This window comes from Pleurodeles waltl, chromosome 1_1, assembly GCF_031143425.1.
Source record: "Pleurodeles waltl isolate 20211129_DDA chromosome 1_1, aPleWal1.hap1.20221129, whole genome shotgun sequence".
In the NCBI taxonomy this organism is placed as follows: domain Eukaryota; kingdom Metazoa; phylum Chordata; class Amphibia; order Caudata; family Salamandridae; genus Pleurodeles; species Pleurodeles waltl.
Window position 1 is genome coordinate 598,207,107 of NC_090436.1, and position 21,834 is coordinate 598,228,940.

Sequence of the window (21,834 nt, forward strand, 5' to 3'; positions counted from 1 at the left end):
CTAGAGGAAATATGTAGAGCAGCAACACCAAATACATTTCCTTTTCATATACAACCACAAGTGTTTTTTAATGATTCTGTTAACTTTGTGGCTTCAATGTTGAATACAGCAATTAAGTAATTGCTGAATACATTGTTTTTTTAACTGTACATAATTCTGTCTGTCTTCATTGGCTTTGATACATCATCACTGTTTAGTACTGTGATGAGAAGGACCTTACATGGGTGTAATGAACCTTTTACTTACCTGTAATGTTCATTACCGGCAATCCCCATAAGTAATCTTCATTGTCGCAGTAAGTTCCCTCCCTCTGTCCCATTTCCTGTGACTCAATTATGCTGGCTTTGTTTCGAATATGAAGTGAGTTGGGTGGGGAGGATTATTATGTGCTCATTGTGCTTGTTTTTCCTTGTTTATGAGACACGTGTTGGAGGCAGGACAGACTCAATGTTTAGTACTGTGACGAGGAGGACCAATCTAATGTTAATGAATATAACTGATGAGTAAAAGGTTCATTACAGCTTGTGAAACATACAAACTAGTTTGCAAAATCTGAGTCAGTTCTCAGATCACTGATTGTTAACCGTTTGAAGCAGCTTTGGAAAATGAATTCCTACCAATGTTATGAAGTGCAAGCAGTTCCCAAATTATGAACTCAGCAGACTCTAATGGAATAATTCTATTTTGGCCTGATCAAGCATGTAGTTCACTGGGCACAGAGTCCATGTTCAGCAGGTTCTGGGTGCAGGAAAACTGGGGAAGCAGGTGATAAAGCCCGTGTTCTGCACCCACTGAGGTTGGGTACAGAACAAGGGTGAAGGGGATTTTCTGCATCCGAAGCCTACGGAATAAGGCCACACCCTGCACCCAATGCATGCTGAGCATGTCCCAAAGCCTACCTTGCAAGGTTTGGAGGAGCAGTGCATGCTTGAAGATCTTAGCCAAAGGCTGTGGCCTGTGCCCAGAGCCTGCATGGATTAACCAAACCAATAGCTAGCTGGCTTTGTGGGCCAAAGGGCATGGCACAAGGTCTCATCATGTGAAAATCAAACAATGGGCAAAGCCATATTCAATAAATACTTATAGTCTGGCCAACCTACAGCATAACAAAACCAAAAACAGAAATACCTTAATTAGATGGAAAGTATATTTTTTACTGAAAAGATAAGATTTTGTGTTCTTAAAACCCCTACAAATTAACCTAATAAAATTTCAGTAAACGTGGCATCATGTTTTCTATCCAAAACCTAACAAAAGTAATTTGCGTAAGTAATTGTTAACTGCGGAACCATAATTCCCCAACAATGCACTATCATAACCTTACCACTGATATCAGAGTTGATTTGTCAAATTACATTAATAATTACATTCTTTGACATCATATTTTCCATCAGCATTAGCATGATATGCGGCATCACCGAAACTGCCAAGCACACATGCAAACCTATACAGCCCATTATGTTTACAGAAACACCAAAAATTACATCTGATATATTATGTTTAATAAGAACCATTGTTGCTGTCTCACATTAACTTAATGGGTGTGCTCTTGCTTTCTTCTGTAAAAAAAAAGTATTTGGTAAAGGTAGCCCTTGTGAGCAAAGTAACACACCCTGCGAAAGACAAAATGGCATTTGTATGTACTGCTCATAGAAACAGACTAACTCTACTACCATGCAATTACTTACACTTGATAGTGCATAAAACTATTTAGAAAATATTGTCACCGGGCCTGTATACAACAAATCATCACTAAAGTCAACAATACTGATTTAATTATCCTCGGAAGGATGAAATGAAGTGCTGCATTGATCCAATGATAAAAGTCCTGAAGCATACCAGCACTGAGCACCATAAGATGTATCAAGCTTTTTTACATTCGCAAACGGTGTGAATTGCAAAATTCGTCTGTTTGCGAATGCAAAAATACCTTTCACAATGTATGAAAGGCATTTGCAGTGCTATTTTAAGGAATCGTTAATATAGCGATTCCTTAAAATTGCGACCCCATTTAGAGGATCTCTAAATTGGAAATCGCAAATAGAGAATTCCTATTTGCGATTTCCAAAGCACATGTATCAAGCATTTCCTAAATGTGAATTGGGCATTTAGAAAATGCAATTACCACAAATTAAAGTTTGGTGGTAACCATGTGCAAATTTAAAAAATGCATTATAAACGCATTTTTAAAAACGACATGTAGCTCACATGCTCCTAAGGCATGTGTGCGCTTCACATGTCCGTAAAAATATTTTAGGGATGCAGCAGAGGGGGCCTTATGCCCCCAGCACCCTGGGATTTGCATTTCCTAATTTGAAAATTCCTAACTAGAATTCGCAATTTGGGAAATGCAAAAACATTTGCAACAGGCCCATAGGTGCAAATGGGGTCGGATTCTCTATTTGCGATACGGTAATAGCATTTGCGAGTTTTAAGAAATCGCTAATACCGAATCGCAAAAATCATACATACCCATTTTGCATTTCTTAAATAGCGAATTTTAAGAAATCGCTAGCCAGATGTATCAAAAAACCTATCTGCGTTTCTTAAATAACTATTTTTAAGAAATTGCTATTTAAGAAATGCAAAATGGTATATATGATTTTGCGATTCGGTAATAACGATTTCTTAAAATTTGCTATTCAAGAAACGCAAATCGTTTTTTTTATACATCTGGCCCTTATTTCTTTTGCAGCTAGACCGCCATTTTAAAAGCGGAACAATGTAGCATTACAGAACTGTTCGCCTAGAGCTGGGGAAAAAAGGTGATAATCAGTTAGAAAAGCATTTGGCAGCCAAGTACATAAAACACTAACCCAACTTTGAAAAATCCATATTCCTCAAAAACTCGATTTAATTACCATCCCAGTGCTTCTATTGAAACTCTGAGTTCCAATGTTTAGGAAAGGACCTGCTTTTTTGAAAGCACAACACGAAAAATTGTCAATACAGGTTTATGTTTTGAGCCGCTCAAGCTGTTTGCAGTGAGACATAACATTATTTTTACTTTAGCAGCCTGACTTTTCATGTTACTTGGCAGAGCACTTGTTAAGAATAATGAATGCAATCGTAGGCTTTTCTGAGGCAACGTGATACATCAACGCTTTGTGCTATCAGGAAGGAGAAAATATAATCCCGGTAAGATCAAATATTATAATCAAGGAAGTACAGTTGCAGCTTGTAATCATTAGAGACCTCCTCATAGCTCAGAGCAGTGCCGCAGACTCGGATGTATTTATGATCGCCCTTAAGCATAATGGCATGCCATGTTCAGAATTAGGACTATTCTGAACGTAGATCGTGTCGCAGCCTTTCTGCTTTTATTCAAAGTTATCTGCAATACTTTATCAGATGTGCATTAGTGCCAGACACAGGAATAATATTTTGTGAATTTGTTCTTTCGTGCAGTTTCATATAATACAAGCAGCACCAATGGACCAGTTCGCTCTGTCTGTCACTGTCTCATCTGCCCTGGTTTTCATACAGCATCATTAATAACAGCCCTTTGTTTACCAAGCTCTTCGGTGAGCCAGTCAGAGAGAAGCCACCATTTATCCTGACAGTCACCAGCTACAGAGAGCAGATCAGGCCAGGGTAGATCTGAACTGCAGCACTGGCTGCCCCATGTTACCTCCCCTCTCTTTGCCACAGGTAATCCAAGGTGTACTGCAAGCCTGCCATACTCAAGGGACCAATTAGTAGGCAATGGCAGTGCAAAAATAGGGCAAAAGACTTTTGAACAGCTAGGAAAAAACGTTGTAATTTTAGGCCGAGAACGGTGCCACGCTACATTGTGATAGCAAATTACGCATCCACTGATGATACAATGTGAAACTATGGGGCATATTTACAAGCCCCTTGCCACCTTAGCACTGCCTTGGCATCATGTTTTTGATGTTAAGGTGGTCTTTTCCCCGCACCATATTTACAAAGTGGCGCAATGTAGCATTGCCCTACTTTGTAACCCCTTGGGTCACATTATGCCATAATGTATGCAAGGGGGGTGTTCCCCAGTTAGGAAGCCAGAAAAAATTACGCAGTTTTTCCGTCATTTTTAACGCCTGCTCAAAGCAGGCGTTAAAATGATGCACCCATTGAAATCAATGGGCCTCCCTTTGCTTTGCTGCACTAGCATCAACATTTTTTATGCTAGTGTAGCAAAGCACCGCAATAGAAAAGTGGTGCATCGGTCCCAATGTGCCACTCTCTTGTAAATATGGCCCTTTGTGCGCGGTTAGAGTCAGACGGGAAATATTAAAGTGAGAGTTAACAAAGGAAGGTGTGGGAGTTAACAGCATCTCCTATGTGATTTACTCAGGCATTAGAGAAAGACTCAGAAATGATAATCTCCTAAAAAAGACATAAACACTGAAAGTCCATATATGGATCAAAGAAATACACAAAGGCAGATTACTCTAACATTTGTGTAATAGCAACACACATAGACCCCTGCATCATAGCTGAACAGGAAAGTATAGGTGATGAGGCTGATGGGGAGATGGATGTGGCATGGATAGGGGAACCAGCAATGTGAGGAAAGGACATCTGTGTACACCACGTGAGATTACACATGTTGGGACAAATGTCATTGCATTAAAAAACTGTCCCCTCATGCATGTTTTTGTGTTTTGTAATGCATTGTAAGTTTTCCATCAATGCAGAAAAGATATGCCAGCCCAGTTGGAGGAGCTTGTAGATTTTGTTTTGCTCTTGTAGAAGATCACAACACTCTTCTGAGCAAGGGATAGCATTTAAGGTGATTAGTGGCTTGAGTGTCGAGCTGTGTGACATCCACAGTGTGTGGTACGAAAGGTACCATCTGCAAGGATGTGGCGATTGCAGCACAGGATTGAGGTTCCACATCAGTTTGCCTTTGCTCTAGGGGCTATGACAACCTGCATTTAGCTTCACCCTGCAAGGCCTGAGATGATTGGAGAGGGAATCCATATCCACCCTCCCCCCCCAAGCCTGGAGACATGCTGCTGAACAAAGATGTGGCTTACACTAACAGGGCTGCCTATGAAGCCTTGACCACAGTCCTTTGCAGGGAAAACTTAGAACATCTTAGAACCTGTTGCATAAACATCACTGTGGCCATTTGTGAAGCTCTTTTATGTTGTGCTGGTAACCGCCTAGTAATCGAAGTTCCTGATCAGAATGTCTGCAGTGTGTGTGAGAAATTGGGTTGTGGGTTGGGATGGGAGTATGTGTGAGCTCTTCTCAAGTAACAGCCTCAGGCCTTGTCAGGGTGCAGCATAATAGTCACTAAGTTATCCTGTGCTTAACCCTCTGGTAGCTCAGCACAAAAGCAGTCAGGCTTAACTTCGAAGCATTGTGTAAAGTATTTATGTAAAACACAAACAGCAATGAAGTGAAAACACAACACAAGAAAAATCCTGCACCAATTTAGAAAAATAGAGTGAAATTTAATTAATGATCTGACACCACAACAACAAAAATCCATTCCATAGAACAGGTGTTTGCAATTTCAAAGATTTAAGGGAGTGGTGTGCCTAAAAACACAAAGCACCACTCGCATTATCTAGTCATGGGAGACCAGATGAAAGCCACAGGTTCAGGCCACTGTGAAGGAGCATGGGCTGGATTTAGGGACCAGGTTAGTCCTGCTGAAAAAATTCACCTTCTAAGGTCCAGCACGTAGAGTGCAGTTTACGGTGGAGAAGGTCATGAGGAGAGCATCGCGGGCGGTCATCAATGTAGCATGAAGAGCAGACTGGGAGTTGAGGATGGTTGTTGCTGTAGCATGAAGATTCTATTACGTGCCACGGGCAGTGGTTGCTGGAGCTTCGTGTTGGTTTTACTGTGGGCTGTCAATGCTGTAGCGTGAGGTGGCGATCTTGGGTTGCTTGTTGTCACTGGCAGTTGCTGTAACACGAAGAGTCGAGTTCACAGAAGCTTTGCGTTGATGGTTGGTGTGGGTGGCTATAACTAGGCATTTGTGTTCATGAAGAGTCCAAAACTTCAGAATTTCTCCTTTTTTTCTAGGATGAGGTCAACTGATGCCACATCAAACGTCAAAGACCTGAGAGACCCGTCTTGGGGATGAGGAACTCACTCCAGCAGAGACCAGCAGGGCATAGGCAGGTCCAGTTGTAGGTGCAGGCAGGTCCAGTGTAGCAGGCCTGATGGGCAGTTGAAGGGAGGCCTCTGAAGCTTGCTGTGTTCCTGTAGCTTGTCATCTTGTGCCCTATATGCTGTGGGTTTTACTCATCAGGCTCATGTCACCCTTCCCTTGTGGCACCTTCATGTTATCGAGACTCCAACTCATCCTTCCTTTCAGGCGCCTTCCTGTCTTGAGCATTCCATGGTTCCCTTCCCAGGAAGCTTGAACCATTGATCCTACTTTTCTGTTGCTAAGCATGTTTAGTCTGTTTTGCACCTGCAGATGATCACATGTCTTTTTAGGATATATTAGGCTATCCACTGTAACTGACTGAACTGTACCATCATGCACTTGGGGTCCTGTTATATTTGTTAATTGTTTCCAATTACCATTTGCACTACTACCATTTGCTACCAGTAAGGCTTCAGATCAGTTATATGGAAAACAGGATTTTCCCCAGGTTCACAAAAGTATTTAACGCATCCATGTTGGACATGTGCCTTCTTTTCTTCCAGCATAAATACCGCCTCTAAACATGAATCGGCGTTTGACTCATTCCAGTCCTGCGCAAGCATCATCCCTGCACTCAACCTCCTAAGTCACTCTGAACTTCCAGTGCTCCAGTCTTCCAAGCCTTCCTGATACTCATGTGCTCCTGGCTTCTGTGACTCTTCTAATGTCTTCCTTCATGATCTACGATTCCGACTCCTCTTGAGCTTCTTGCACCATAGCCTCCTGTCGTCTTTGGATTCCAGGCAAAGTACTAGACAAGACTAAGGCCGTCATTACAACATTGGCGGTAAGTGCCGCTTACCGCCATGCTGACTGCTGTCAACATTCCGCGACCTCGGTGGTATACCGCTACCCGTATTATGACCCACACATAGAAATGCGCCACTATGCACACACACACACAAGTCCGCTATCCCAAAGGTCACCAAAACCCACACTGTTACGCCAACAGAAATACACCCATGGCATCATAACCCACGAATCACTGCGGCGGTCACTCAACCGCGGTAAGCCATTGGCGGTACAGACCGCTGCGCTCAAAATACACACATACAAAACAACACCACATTGGACAATTCAAACTACACACACATGACACACATACACACACCACACCCACACACCCACACCAATATAAAACACACACACACTACCCACAACCCTTCACTACCCAAAGATTTTGGCAAGGGAGAGAGAGAGACAAGCCAGAAGCACCCACTGAATCTGAGCCACAAAACACCATCACCCATCCACCATCCACGCCCCTCACAGCACACACCCCAACACATCACCCCAAACACCCTCACACACACCACTCACACTACACCCATGCCACCACAAAGACACCCCAGGTTCTCAGAGGAAGTACTAAGGGCCATGGTAGAGGAAATCCTCAGGGTAGAGCCACAGCTATTTGGATCACAGGTGCAGCAGACATCCATTGCAAGGAAGATGGAGCTATGGCAGAGAGTCATGGACAAGGTCAACACCGTGGGACAGCACCCAAGAACAAGGGATGACATCAGGAAGAGGTGGAATGACCTGCGGGGGAAGGTACGTTCGGTGGTTGCAAGACACCAGATAGCTGTAAAGAGGACTGGCGGTGGACCCCTACCTCCTCCCCCACAATGAACAAAATGGGAGGAGCAAGTTTCAGAGATCATGCCTCCTGAGGGCCTCGCAGGAGGAGCAGGAGGACTGGACTCTGGTAAGTCAAATCTTTACTACTTTATCCACCACCCTACCTGCATGCCATCACAAACAACAACCCCTACCCTCACTCCCATCACCCCACCACCTCACATATACCCCACCATCACAACCCACCCATCCCAATACCAAGCCCTGCATGCAACACCAATGCATTGACCCCCATCACAGACCTTCCTGGACACCTATCACCACAGCATGCACACAAGTGACAATCACTTAACCAAACAAATCACAACTCACACAAGCCAAAGCTGCCTTGTTAATAACAGCCATAGAGGGAAACATGCCCATGCACAAGATGGCACAAGCAGAAACAATAACACTGCATTTACATCCCCACAGGACCCCCACTCTACGTCACCATAGAGGAGGTGCCAGCCACATCCAGTCCCCCCCAGAAGAGGCCCACAGTGATGACAGCAGCTCTGCACGCCTGGATCATGATGACCAACCTGGCTCATCAGCGACCTCTGGACAGTCGGTTACCCAGGCACAGCCCCAACCCACCACAGAGCCTCCCCCCTCAGGAAACACCACTACAGCACCCACCCAGCTGGCCCATCCTTCTGTCCCCAGGACACGTTAATCAGCAGTGTGTCCACCACTACAGGGAACCCAGGCAACCCCACAAACACAGGACGATCAGAAATCTGGGGTCAGTGGCAGTGGGCACACAGTTCAGGGGACAGAGGCACAGGACAACAGGGAAGCTGGGAGGACTGCTGTGTGACAGGGGGAGTACAGGCCCAGGGAACAGACTCTCCATGAGGCACTCACCAACATCCTGGGAGCATACCACCATTCCCAGGAGACGATGGGCCAGATACTGGCCAAGTTGCAGGAGACCCAGCGGCTGCAGCAGGGACAGTACCTGGGGATCAGAGAGGACCTGAGTGACATCCACACTGCCCTGGTCACCATTGCAGGGGTGCTGGCAGACATGGCCAACACCATGAGGGAGGCAGTGGCACACCAACGGCCCTTGACACTAGACACACCAAAGAACAGCCCTCCACCTCCTCCAACACTAGTAGACAGGAGGCCCCGCCACAGGAACAATAGGCCACCAGCACCCCACCCCCTGCACAAGGAGATCCACCACACAAATGGTCCCTGCGATCCAGGAACAAAAGCCAGTGAACATTGCTAAGACCCCCACTAGGAAATAAGACTCCTGATTGTCACCCTTGTGTCCCACTCTGTCACCCTGTCCACCTTGAACTGCCATTGCTCCCCTTCCTATGCCCCTTTGGACAATGAACCTGTGATACAAATAGACTGGACTCTACCCTGGACATTCATCCATCAGCAACCCAGCCCATTGCAGTACCCCCTCCACTTATTAGCACCTAAACAAACACCCTTGGAACAAATTCAAGTATGGAGTCTGTCAATCGTTTGACATATGTATTAGTTTAACAAACTGTAAACATTGGAATTCAAATGTACTGTGATATTTACATAGGTATGACCTGTAGTGGGCAGCAGTAAACACACCAGGAGCCAGAGTGGGGCACAGAGATCTGAAAATAGAGGTGCAAAAGGGTACAGTAAGTGGCCATAGAAAAAGAGAAATCAGACTGCCATGCCCAATGTGAAATACAAAACTGCAATGGAAGGTGAAGTTACAGTGTCTTACCTGTGTGTCACTGGAAGTACTGTTGAATTAGTGTAGTTCTGTTGTCCACATCCTCTTCCTCTGCCTCCTCTTCATCGCTGTCCACAGCTCCACCGCTGCCACACGACCATCCCCAGGCTCATCCTCCTGCAGAAAAGGCCCCTGGTGTCCTCCTTGTTCGCCCATGTGCCTCATTGTAACGTTCGAATGCCCTTGTCCTGGCATTCTTCACTGGGGTCAATAGCCATGAGAGGTTGGGGTAACCACAGTCCCCTGCAGATATCAAGTGATACCAGTTAGTCACACACTCACCCTTAGGGCCAAACCCACACCCATATACCTAATTGGGTGGGGACCATGGGCTCACCTATTAGCCACACCCTGTTCCCCTGGAGTTGAGACACCATAGGATGCTGCTATTCCTCAAGCTAAAGGCATCATGCTCAGAGCCAGGATACTTTGCATTGACATGGGAGATGTACTGGTCCGCCAAACACCATCTGCACATTTAGAGAGTGAAAGCTTTTTCGATGTCTGAACACTTGTTCATTTCTCTAAGGGGGGACAAATGCAATATGTGTATCATCAATGGCACCAATGATGTTGGGGATATGTCCCAGTGCATAGAAGTCAGCCTTCACTGTGGCCAAATCCTTCACCTGGGGGAATACAATGTAGCTGCGCATGTGTTTCATCAGGGTAGACAGCACTCTGGTCGGCATGTTTGAGAACATAGGCTGTGACATCCCTGATGCCATGGTCACTGTCGCTTGGAAGGAACCACTTGCCAGGTAATGGAGCACTGACAGGACCTGCACTAGAGGGGGGATACCTGTGGGGTGGTGGATAGGGCATACAGGTCTTGGATTGTGGCCCTATCAAGACTGTAGGTCAGGACAATGTGCCTGTCCTCCATTGTCGCCAGGTCCAACAGGGGTTGAACTCTAGGGTGAAAAACGGTGAGCAGAAGGTCAAATTCAAACATATTTCCACATTAATATGCGGTTTTTGCTTTACAGAAACAGTATGTTAAATCTTAAGTCAGTTGATGTGCCAATGTCTGCTGTGACGCAGTTAGGTGCCATGGCCTCTGCCCACCTGAAATGGCGGCTACCTGACCTGTGAGGAGGGACAAGTGGAAATTAGGTAATTCCACTGGCATTGTGCTCTGCCATGCAACACCGGATTGGTTATGATTGGGGCCTATGGGTTCGAGGAGCCAATGGCGATGTACGCCGGCAGTGACGGTACGCATCGCCGCGGACGTGACTGCCATTTTCTATCTGTTCACTCACTTGCTACCTGACCTTCAACAGGAGAGGTACCTACACTGCAAGTGCTGCTGTGACCTGTGTCTGGAAGCGACAATGGCTCGAGTGTCTGGGGAAAGGGCCCCTGCCTTCACTTCGGAGGAGTTGGAGAGACTGGTGGATGGGGTCCTACCCCAGTATCCTTTACTCTATGGCCCTCCAGACAAACAGGTGAGTACACTGTGAGAATGATGCGTGGGGCATCAATGTATGGATTGCTGTGTGTGTAAGCCTTGTGTGGGGGGTCTGAGGGGTCCTGGACAGAGTGCTGCATGTATGGTTGTCAATGTATGTATGTAAGGGGGTGGGAGGATATGGTGGGCCATGAGTATAACAGTCCGGACGGTATGACTAATGTCTTTTCTGTTTTTTTCATCCTGCAGGTCAGCGCCCATCAGAAAAAGAGTATTTGGCGTGCCATCACCAAGGAGGGGCGGACCCTGGGGGTCTTTGACAGGCGGAGCACCCACTGCCGCAAACAGTGGGAGGACCTGCACCGCTGAGCAAGGAAGAAGGCGGATGCCCAGCTGGGGCTGGCCTCCCATCGAGGAAGGGGTGCCCGTCGTACCCTGACCCCCCTGATGTTCCGCATCCTGGCGGTGGCCTACCCGGAGTTGGATGGGCACTTGAAGGCATCACAGCAGCCACAAGGGGGTGAGTACAGATTCTGAATCATGAGTTTGCATGCGTTAAGGTATTACCTGGGTGGGGGATGTAGGCTGTGGGTGCGCCTAGGCCAGGGCGAACATGACAGGGTATGTTCAATGATGGGCAAGCTCAGATGCACTCCAACCCCCAATAATGTTAGTGGGCATCTACTACTGGGCAGGGTCCTGTGGGTTTCAGGTGTGCAGCTAATGACGTTAGGCATTGTACCCCATGGGCTGGTGACTAGCATTGTAACTGGTAGTGCATGGCCCAGTGCATAGGGCTGTTCGCTGTGAGTTGTGTAAGCCAACGGTAGTGTTGTTGCTGGCATTGACGAAGTGTATCCTCTGTCTCTCCCCCCTTTTTATTTTGTCACCCTGTCCTTGTGTGCATTAGCATCATCTGGCGGAGGAGCAGAGGCACCAGCGACGGAGGGAGCTGCATCCCACATGGGACTGGAGGCCGAATCCGCTGACAGTGAGGACGGAGGGCGAGGGGAGCACCACGACGGAGACAGGATGGGACAGTACCGACAGCGACACCTCTGTACCCACCTCAACTACAGGTACCATCGCCACCCCCGTACCAGCACCGCCCTCCCAGCAGCCCCTCAGAGTGTTTCCCATGCCCGCTCACCCAGGAGGGTGGGCATCTCCTTTGCCTCAGGCCCTGCCCCAGTCAGCCCTGCTGCCCTCAGTGAGGAGGCTATTGACCTCCTGAGGTCCCTCTCTGTTGGCAGTCAATCATACTGAATGCCATCCAGGGTGTAGCAGGGCATTTGCAACAAACAAATGCACACCTGGAGGGCAATTAATCTGGCGTGGAGGCCCAACAAGGAGCATTGCAGTCTCTGGCCAACTCACTGATGTCAGCCCTTGTCCCTGTCCCCATCCTTTCCCCTCCAACTTCCTCTACCCAGTCCAAATTCCCTCAACCCCAGCCTATCCCAAGCACACCTTCAGACCAGTAATCACCCAAATCAACAAACAGAAGTGGCTCAGGCAAACCCAAGCACCACACTTCATCTCACAGGCACTCACACAAGCACCATCCACATGCAGACACACCAACATCCAGTGCCTCCACTGTGTCACCCGCCTCCTCGTCGTCCACCTCCCTCCCAGTAGCATCTCTACTCACACCTGCATGCACTACATCCTCATCCACTACCTCCATCACCAGTACGCCTATCACTACCCGCCCCTCACTGGCAGTCACCACCCCCACATCCATGCACACGTCCCCTGTGTCCTCTCCCACTGTGTCTGTGACCCCTCCTTGCAAAGTACACAAATGCAAGCACTCAGACACCCAACACCCATCCACCTCACAACAGCATCCAGCATATGCACCTGCACCCAAACACATCAGACTGACACCTCCTACAACCACTCCCTCTTCCTCCACACCTAAACCTTCACCCTCTTCCCGCCCCAGTGTCCCTCAGAAGCTTTTCCTCGCCAACATTGACCTATTCCCCACCTCTTCCCCCCGTCCCAGCCACTGTGGTTTCTGCAACAACTGTGAGACAGCCCAGCCAGTGTGCTAGCAACACCTGCCAAGGTCCACCACCTAGCAGGGGCAAGAAGGGGACACCAGCCAGCAAGGGGAAGGAAGCACCACCAGCCAGCAAGGGCAAGAAAAAGACACCAGCTGGCAGAAGCAAGGAGGCACCACCATCTGCCAAGGGCAGGAAGGGGCACACAACACCAGCCATGGCCCTTCAGCCGTCCATGGCTGAAGGTGAAGGCCTGGAGACTACCACCACCACTGACAGCTCTGCCACCTGCACCGTGGCCAGCATCGCCACCTGCACCACTGCCAGCAGCAGCCCCACTGGGCAGCCGTCCAAGGCTGCAGGTGAAGGCCTGGAGGCTACCACCACCACTGACAGCACCGCCACCTGCACCGTGGCCAGCACCGCCACCAGTACCGCGGCCAGTACCTCCACCTGCACTGACGCCAGCAGCAGCAGCCCCAGTGGGCAGCCGTCCGAGGCTGCAGGTGAAGGCCTGGACGCTTCCACCACCACTGACAGCACTGCCACCTGCAGCAAAACTAGCATCCACTGAGCAGCCATCACCGCCGGCGAGCAGTGTGTAGTGGTGACTACATGGGCTGCAGTGCATCCTGGCCCCTGCAACACCTGTCGGTGTGACACACAGGTGAGAGACTGTCACCTTGCCCCATCCAGGATGAAGCACACTGGGCACAAGGCCCCCTCCAGAACCAGTGGAAGAAGGCATCCACTCAGCCCCTCCTTGCCAGGATGAGGCACACTGATCACAAGGCCCCCTCCAGAACCAGTGGAAGAAGGCATCCACTCAGCCCCTCCTTGCCAGGATGAAGCACACTGGGCACAAGCCCCCTCCAGAACCAGTGGAAGAAGGCATCCACTCAGCCCCTCCTTGGCAAGATGAAGCACACTGGGCACAAAGTCCCCTCCAGAATCAGTGGAAGAAGGCATCCACTCAGCCCCTCCTTGCCAGGATGAAGCACACTGGGAACAAGGCCCCCTCCAGAACCAGTGGAAGAAGGCATCCACTCAGCCCCTCCTTGCAGGATGAAGCACACTGGGCACAAGGCCCCCTCTACAACCAGTGGAAGAAGGCATCCACTTGCGAGACTGTGGCTTTGCACTCCCCAGGACCAAGCAGTGGGCAAACCACCCACTTGAGAGACTGTGGCTTTGCACTCCCCAGGACCAAGCAGTGGGCAAACCACCCACTACAGAAACTGTGGCCTTGCACTCCCCAGGACCAAGCAGTGGGCAAACCACCCACTGGAGAGACTGTGGCCTTGCACTCCCCAGTACCAAGCAGTGGGCATGGAGCCCCCTCCAGGCCATTGGCCTTGTACCATCTTCCGGCTGAGGTGACCCCCCATTCCCCGACCCCCTGAGGTGCCTGTGTTTTTTCGACCTGATGCCCCTGCAGTATTCTCTCCGTATTAAGGCTGGAATCAAGTGTGGCCTTGGCCTATGTGTTATGTCCCAGTGGGCCACGGACATTTTGGAGTGGGCATTGTCGCTCCTTTTGTGTATATTGTACATACTGTTTATTGTTTAAGGACGTATATATCTAAAACTGTACTATTACACTCATTTTACTCCATTCCTTTTGTCCTTGCGCTATTCCTGAGGGTTACAGGGTATAAATGTGATGTTGTTGAATCTGTTTGTGTGTATGGTGTTGGGGGTGGGGGTGTTGGGTGTTGCGTGTGTGTGTCACTCTCTTTTTCCTCCCCACCTCCCTTGTGTGCTAGGTGCAGTATTCACTGTGGTCGTCTTCACCGGCTTTCGTGTTCCTGGTGTGTGAGAAGGTACACCAGCATTGGAAAAAGTTGCAGCTTAGGCTCAATGGCGTTGTGGTTCTTCCTTGAGTGTCGAGAGGTGAGTCGTTTCCCTTCAGTGTTCTGTTTCCGCTGTGCTTTTGATGGTGTTGGTACAGCCCCGGAAAAGTTGGTGGATAGGCCTGTTATAATGCTGTGGGCGGTACATTGTCTTCCCCCAGGCTGTTGGCAGTTACCGCTGCGTGTTTGTTGCTACTGCCGTGGCATTCGGTGTGTTAAAGTGGCTGTATGTGTTGGTGGTTTCCGCTGTGGTCATGATTCCATTTTTTTCACCGCCGGCATGTTGGCGGTGTTACCGCCGCTTTATCACTGACCGCCAGGGTTGTAATGAGGGCCTAAGTACTTTCCCTCAGGTTAGTGCACACTACTCGTGGAATAGCAAATAATTCAAAGACTGATTCCTATTAAGGCTTGAGCATGTTTTGGGAGATTGTTTGACTTTTAACCCCTCACAGCCCGGCGCTCCGGACTCTTGCATGGCCGCACTCTGAACTTTGTTGTATCCAATTGAAAGTTTTCCACTGTGTTTTCTGGACAAGCTGTATCTAGTATTTTTGGAGAAAATTCTAGAGCTTGAAGCTGTATTTGAGTTTGAATCTGAACCTTTTATGTTCCAGGGCGCCAGAAAATCTCCAGTTTATTCTTGAAATGGTTTCTGCTGTCTCTCATGCAATTTTTATGATGAAGTTTGTAAGTGTACACAATTGATAGATCTTTCGGAGTTGAGAATCTATGGGTAACATTGCCTCTTGTTGCTTTTAGTGTCCCACACCTGCATAAGGATAACGAGGTCCAGGAAGTCCTGGTCAAACTAGGCAGTGCACAAGACTACAGAGCGGTCTCCCCAGTGATGCAAGTTCATCTTTTCTTGTTGTGTTCCATCCTCTGGGGGCAGTTGGTGGAACTATACAGTTGTTACTTCTTTTATTAAGCTATTAAGCTGCTCAAGCTGGGATTGGAGGTCCAGCATTGTCTCCCCGGTTGGAACCAGTTGTGTGTGTGTGTGACATAGCTCAGAACAGGAGGTCAGTCAGCTGACGCTTGGAGTCACTTTAACCTGTGTTGAAGGGTGCATGCCCAGTCTTCCTTCTCAAAGAGAAGGGTGGGCCTCAAGTAGCAGGTGAGTCTTCCAGCAGCAGGGCCGTCACTGAAGAGTGGGTCTGAGGATCCCATTTTTTGTACCCTGTGCCCCCTCTAAAGTGAAAAAAAACTTCTTCCCTCAAAAGAAGTGTTTGGAATTTCCTGCATCCCTGCCCTGGTCCCAGTCTGTCTGAAGGCACAATAGGTTAGTGTAATGTCCTTTGTATGAGTTGAGGCAGTGTCTTTGAAGTGCAAGTGTGACCAGTGACAGCTCCACTCTTTTCATTAAATCAGGATGGCCCATTCTCTCAATAACAAGACCCTCTATTTTGTGGCTGTCTGGGAGGAACACACAAAGGCAAAGTGCCAACTACACCTAGTCATGTGACCCACGAAACTGGCTGCAGACACCAAATGGTTAGGACAAGAACATTCCAACTTTTTAAAAGTGGCATTTTCAGAATTGTGACTTAAAATCCGACCTTACCATTAAAGAGGGTTTTAAATTACAATTCCTCAGACATAAAACATGACATTTATACATGCTCCAAAATAAGCTATCAATTATTAAATGTAATTAGATATCCCAATTTTATCCTATGGGAAAGTTAGGCCTTGCAATAGGGATAAACACATTTGAGAGTTATTCACTACCAGGAAATGTAAAACTCAAAAGTACATGTCCAACTTTTTAAATACAATGCACAATTTAAGGCGTATGTCAGTTTTTCATTGTTTTTCCTCTCCACAGGGCTGATGTGAGAAGCAAAATGGTTGCCGCAGCTTTCCCTTCGGGTTGCAGCCAGCCAATCAGGGCCTTGCTTTTTCCCAGGATTCCCCCATGAGTGGATCTGTGAAGGATCCGCACCCCTAGATATCTATATTTCTTTTTCTTTTAATAACTCCAGAACTACTGGTGTCCAGTGGGCTTGCCCAAGGGGTCGCTGCCCCGAAATGTAACAAATAAAATCATGGTGGCATAGTGGGTTTCGACTTATCTAACCCCCAGGAGTTGACCGAAACAGAGAAGAAACACTGCCCCAGGGAGCGACCCTTGCCGATCTACCCCTCAGGACGGTCAAACCACCCAAAGAACCTTGACTAAGGGGTCGCTCCCTTATTTTGCCCATAAAAATAATCCCTGGTGGCCTATTGGGTTCCAACCTCCCCCCCCTCCAGGTGACTACACAGCCAATAAACAGACATTCTATCCCAACAGGATGGAAACACCCTCCAGGGAGCAACCCTTGCCTAAGGAGTTGCTCCTTTATTTTGTGCAAAAAATAAAATCCCTGGTGCCCTAGTGGGTTTTGACGTCCACAGGGAGGTAGATCAGCCAAAAAAACGGCTGATTTGCCCCCTGGGGGGCCGAAACACCAAAGGAAAATTGCCCCCCAGGGGGTAACCTCTGCCTAAGGGGTTGCTCCCCTAAAAACACAAAACAAATCCTTGGTGGGCTAGTGGATTGATTCCTGTGCCCTGATTGTGGGCCTCACCTGCGACCAAGGAGCAGGAATCAATTGAAAAACTACCCCCCCCAACCCTGGAGAAGGACTTACCACATCCTGCTCATACTGCGCTGGAAGCACAAATGGCTTCCAGCACAGTCCGCTGTATGTGATGGCACGCTGATGGGGAATGACAGCAGATGCACTTCCGCAGCCATCCCTGTTTGGGGGGGTCAATGAACGGCCCACACGGGGAGCACCAGTGCTTCCTCCTTGGGCAGGTGCGAGGACCGAATGGTTCCATCCTCAGGACACACCCACCTTGTCCTCAGCACCAAAGTGATTAAACAACAATAAATATTTACCTCAAAAAGTACCTAAAACAAAGATTGATACAGAAAAGTATTTTTTCTTAAAAATATATTCATTTCTCACCAACTAGCAGGTTTAGAAGACAATGCAAACCTGTGGGAAAGAAGGAGAAAAACTGTTTGTATTTTTTTCGAAAATATTTTATGCAAAGTAAAAATATAAATGAAATGTGTTAAATTATTTTGTAACTTACCAAATATTATTAAAATGACATTTATTTTAAAAATAGGAATTTTAATTTACAAAATGTAAAACAAGAAATGTAGGGCCAGATGTAGCAAAGGGTTTTTCCCATTCTGTGTCAATGGGAAAATGTGTTCGTACATATGGCCCCTAATGTTTTAACTACAATAAATAGAATTTGATATTATGTTGCACTGTGTGCATATTTTTTTTAATGTTTTCGATTGATTAAAAAAGGAAAATGTAATTTAAAAACTAGCATTTTAAAATTTAAACCACTATCCAATTTTAACAAAGCCCTGAACTCTCAAATTAAATTACCACAAACCAAAAATATAAGTACCCACCATCGAAACCTGAAAAGAAATTACACCAGAAGATATATAAAAACCTTCACACCAGGGTTTGCCACTCCAAAATAAAATACTCACCACTCAGGGTCCCTATTACCCTTGAATCTAGTTCTTTGAAATGAAAAAAATAAAACAAATACTAGTCCAAAAAATAAATGCCCACCTCTTAAACCCCAAGTTAAATTATCCAGGAACACAAATAAAAACCCTGACCCGAAAATTAATTGCCCAAAAATACTCACCACCCAGGGCCATATCATCTTTGCATCCTACTGCTAAAAGTTATAGTACAAAGGTATGAAAAATACAATAGTCCATTGCATACTTTCTTTAGGGAGGAAAACCTCTAAACGTTCATCTTTTTTTTTTCTTTTTTAAGGGAGGAATCCACTCTGACCCCCATCCTTTTCTTCTCTTTTTAGGGACCAAACCCGTAATACCCCGCTTTGCCACCTAAACCTAATACAGGCTTAAGGCCTAAAAAGCCTTATGTGCTCCTAAACCCAACTCATCCCCTAGACACCCTTATTACCCCTAAAGCCAACCTATCCCTGAAACCTAAAAATCCCTAAACACCTAATACACCCTTAATACCCCTAAACCCAACCTATCCCAGAACCCTACAAACCCTTACTATTTTCTATACACCTTACTACCCATAATTCCAACTCATCCCTGAATCCTAAAAAACCCTAAAAATCCTATACAGATTTGCTACCCCTAACCAGACCAGATCCCAGAGCCCTAAAAAATCTTACTATCCCTATACACCTTTATTACCCCTAACCCCAATCCATCCCCAAACCTTACAAACCCTAAAACACCTTATAACCCCTTACATACCTTTCACTTATCTATACCTACCCTCACAATGTAATGACTCACGTGTAAAGAAACGCAATGTAATGACTCCGAATACATAAGTTACTGTGAAGCAGTGCTTAATTTGTGCTTGTTGTTTCCGGTGCTGAGCACCGGCACTTATTTTTGAGGGCCGGCGCTTAGTCTTCTGCCTCAAGCATTTGCTGCGAGCAAAAGACTCATTTGGGAAAGACAGAGGAAGAGAAAACCGAAAAAGCGTCACAAGGAGAGAAAGTAGAAAGCTGCAAGAGTGAGCTGAAGGGGCTGGGAGTGGCTTTAAATGGATTGAAGAGGCCCGAGATGGCTTCAGGATTGCGCTATTTTAGTATTACGTGTTCGCACATTTAATTGCAGCAGCCACGTGTTTAAGATGAGGGCTTTGGGCACCGGCACCTTTTTGTTTACAAATTAAGCACTGCTGTGAAGTAAAATATTGCGCTGAAGGTATTCCGATGTTATGACTCCAAAGTAATGACTGCACACTACCGCCTGTATCAGCCTATTGACCTGAGTAACGCTCATAGAACAACCCAGTTTCCGGTGTTATCCTATGACAGGATCCTGAACTTTCAAGCAGTCTTACTGAGCCTTGTCTCTGGAATATCGCTTTTTGGGTTGTTTCTTCAGGTCCCTGTTAGGTTGCCCCTTATTTACTTTTTTTTATAAATATGCAGTTTATTCATATCGGCAAAATTCTCAATATTAAAATAGCTCACATTTCAAATATAGTTAGCTTGGTGTAAATATAACCTAATTTCAGAATCTAAATTTGATTGCAAAGTACCACTCAGGTGTTACAGGTAAGGTTCCTATAGATAGTGTTTACAACCAGATCTAAAGATATATTTCTCATATTAAAAGACACATTAAAACAGTCAAACGAAGAAAAGACAAAAACAACACCAACAATTACAGGACAACGGTACAGAAAACTTGATAAAAGAAAAGTTGAAAAAATTAACATGTTTGCCTTATTGTCAATAACCAATTTCTAAACAGATGTTTCAAATAATGTATTGTAAATGAAGTTCACATTTATTTGAAATTTAATTAATATGGAACACATTTATCGGGGATTGAAAAGAGACATCAGATCACCGTAAAAACACGCACTGTACACGTAAATAACACATGAAGCAATAGCAACCGACATGTAGCCTACGAAATAAATTTAGAAAAGTGGTAATGAAATACGTTTCTAACTTTTTCCTGAACTAAATGTACTAGAAAATGGTGTGCAGAGTTGGCAGCTAAGAATCCCAGTATGAGGTTACCACAGTAGAAAAAGATTATGCCACAGTTTTCTGGAATAAGAATACTTATGTTTTTTCAGTCTAAAATTGATTGACTACGTGAAGTTCATCCTAAACCCAGCAGCATTTGCTACTAATCATATCATGTGGCCTGCCTTGTAAACTGAATAACCAGTCATACAGAGTGAATTCCAAACTGAACTGATTAGGAAGCCAGTTAAGTGAGTGTAAAATTGGGAATACCTGACCGAATTATCCAGCATCCACTACCAGTTTAAAGGTGGCATGAAACTCCCTGTTATGGAAAAAAGGGAAACAGTAGGTAGCCCTCTCAGGGTTAAATTCCTCTAATAACTCTGTTAAAAATCAAGGCTTGGTAACAGTCTGGAATAAGGTTTTTTATTCTTCGAGATGCTATTGGAATTGTGCAGACGTATTATTTGCTAATACATTAGTTACTATAACACTATGGCCCTTATTACAACATTGGCGGTAAATCCCGCTTACCGCCGTGCAGAAGACCGCCAACACACCGCTGCGGCGGTGGAATTCCCCTACAGCTATTACGACCCACAGCTCAGAATCCGCCAAAATCTAGACACCCACACAAGTACGCCACACCAAAGGTCAGTGACAAACTGGCGATAACAAAACCTCCACCGTCACGCCAACTGAATACGCCCACACTATCACGACCCACGAATCCACGTGGCGGTCTTTCAACCGCGGTATTCCATTGGCGGTACACACCGCCGCGCTCAAAATACACACACATTTACAAAACACAACCACATTGGACAAATCGAAATACACACACCTGATGAACATACACACACCACTCCTACACACCCAATACAATACAAAACACACACCCACCTCACCCACAAACCCCTACGACAAAAATTGAGAACGAAGCACAGAGAGAGACACCGCCATCAACAAACTAGCATCAACAGGCACACAACACCATCACTCACACAACATCCACGCACCTCACACAACACACACACGCACACAAACACATCCCCTCACACATCACAACACACACCACCTCACACATCACCCACACCACACCATGGCACCGCAAAGGCACCCCCAGGTTCTCCAAGGAGGAGATCAGGCTCATGGTGGAGGATATCATCCAGGTAGAGCCACAGCTATTCGGATCACAGGTGCAGCACACCTCCATTGCTAGAAAGATGGAGCTATGGCGCAGAATCGTGGACAGGGTCAACACAGTGGGACAGCATCCAAGAACTAGGGATGACATCAGGAAGAGGTGGAATGACCTACAGGGGAAGGTGCGTTCCGTGGTCTCAAGACACCACCTTGCAGTTCAGAGGACTGGCGGCGGACCCCCACCTCCTCCCCCACAATTAACAACATGGGAGGAGCAGGTCTTGGCTAAACTGCATCCTGATTGCCTCGCAGGAGTAGCTGGAGAAATGGACTCTGGTAAGTCAAATCTTAACTATTACATCCCCCACCCTACCTGCATGATTTCACAT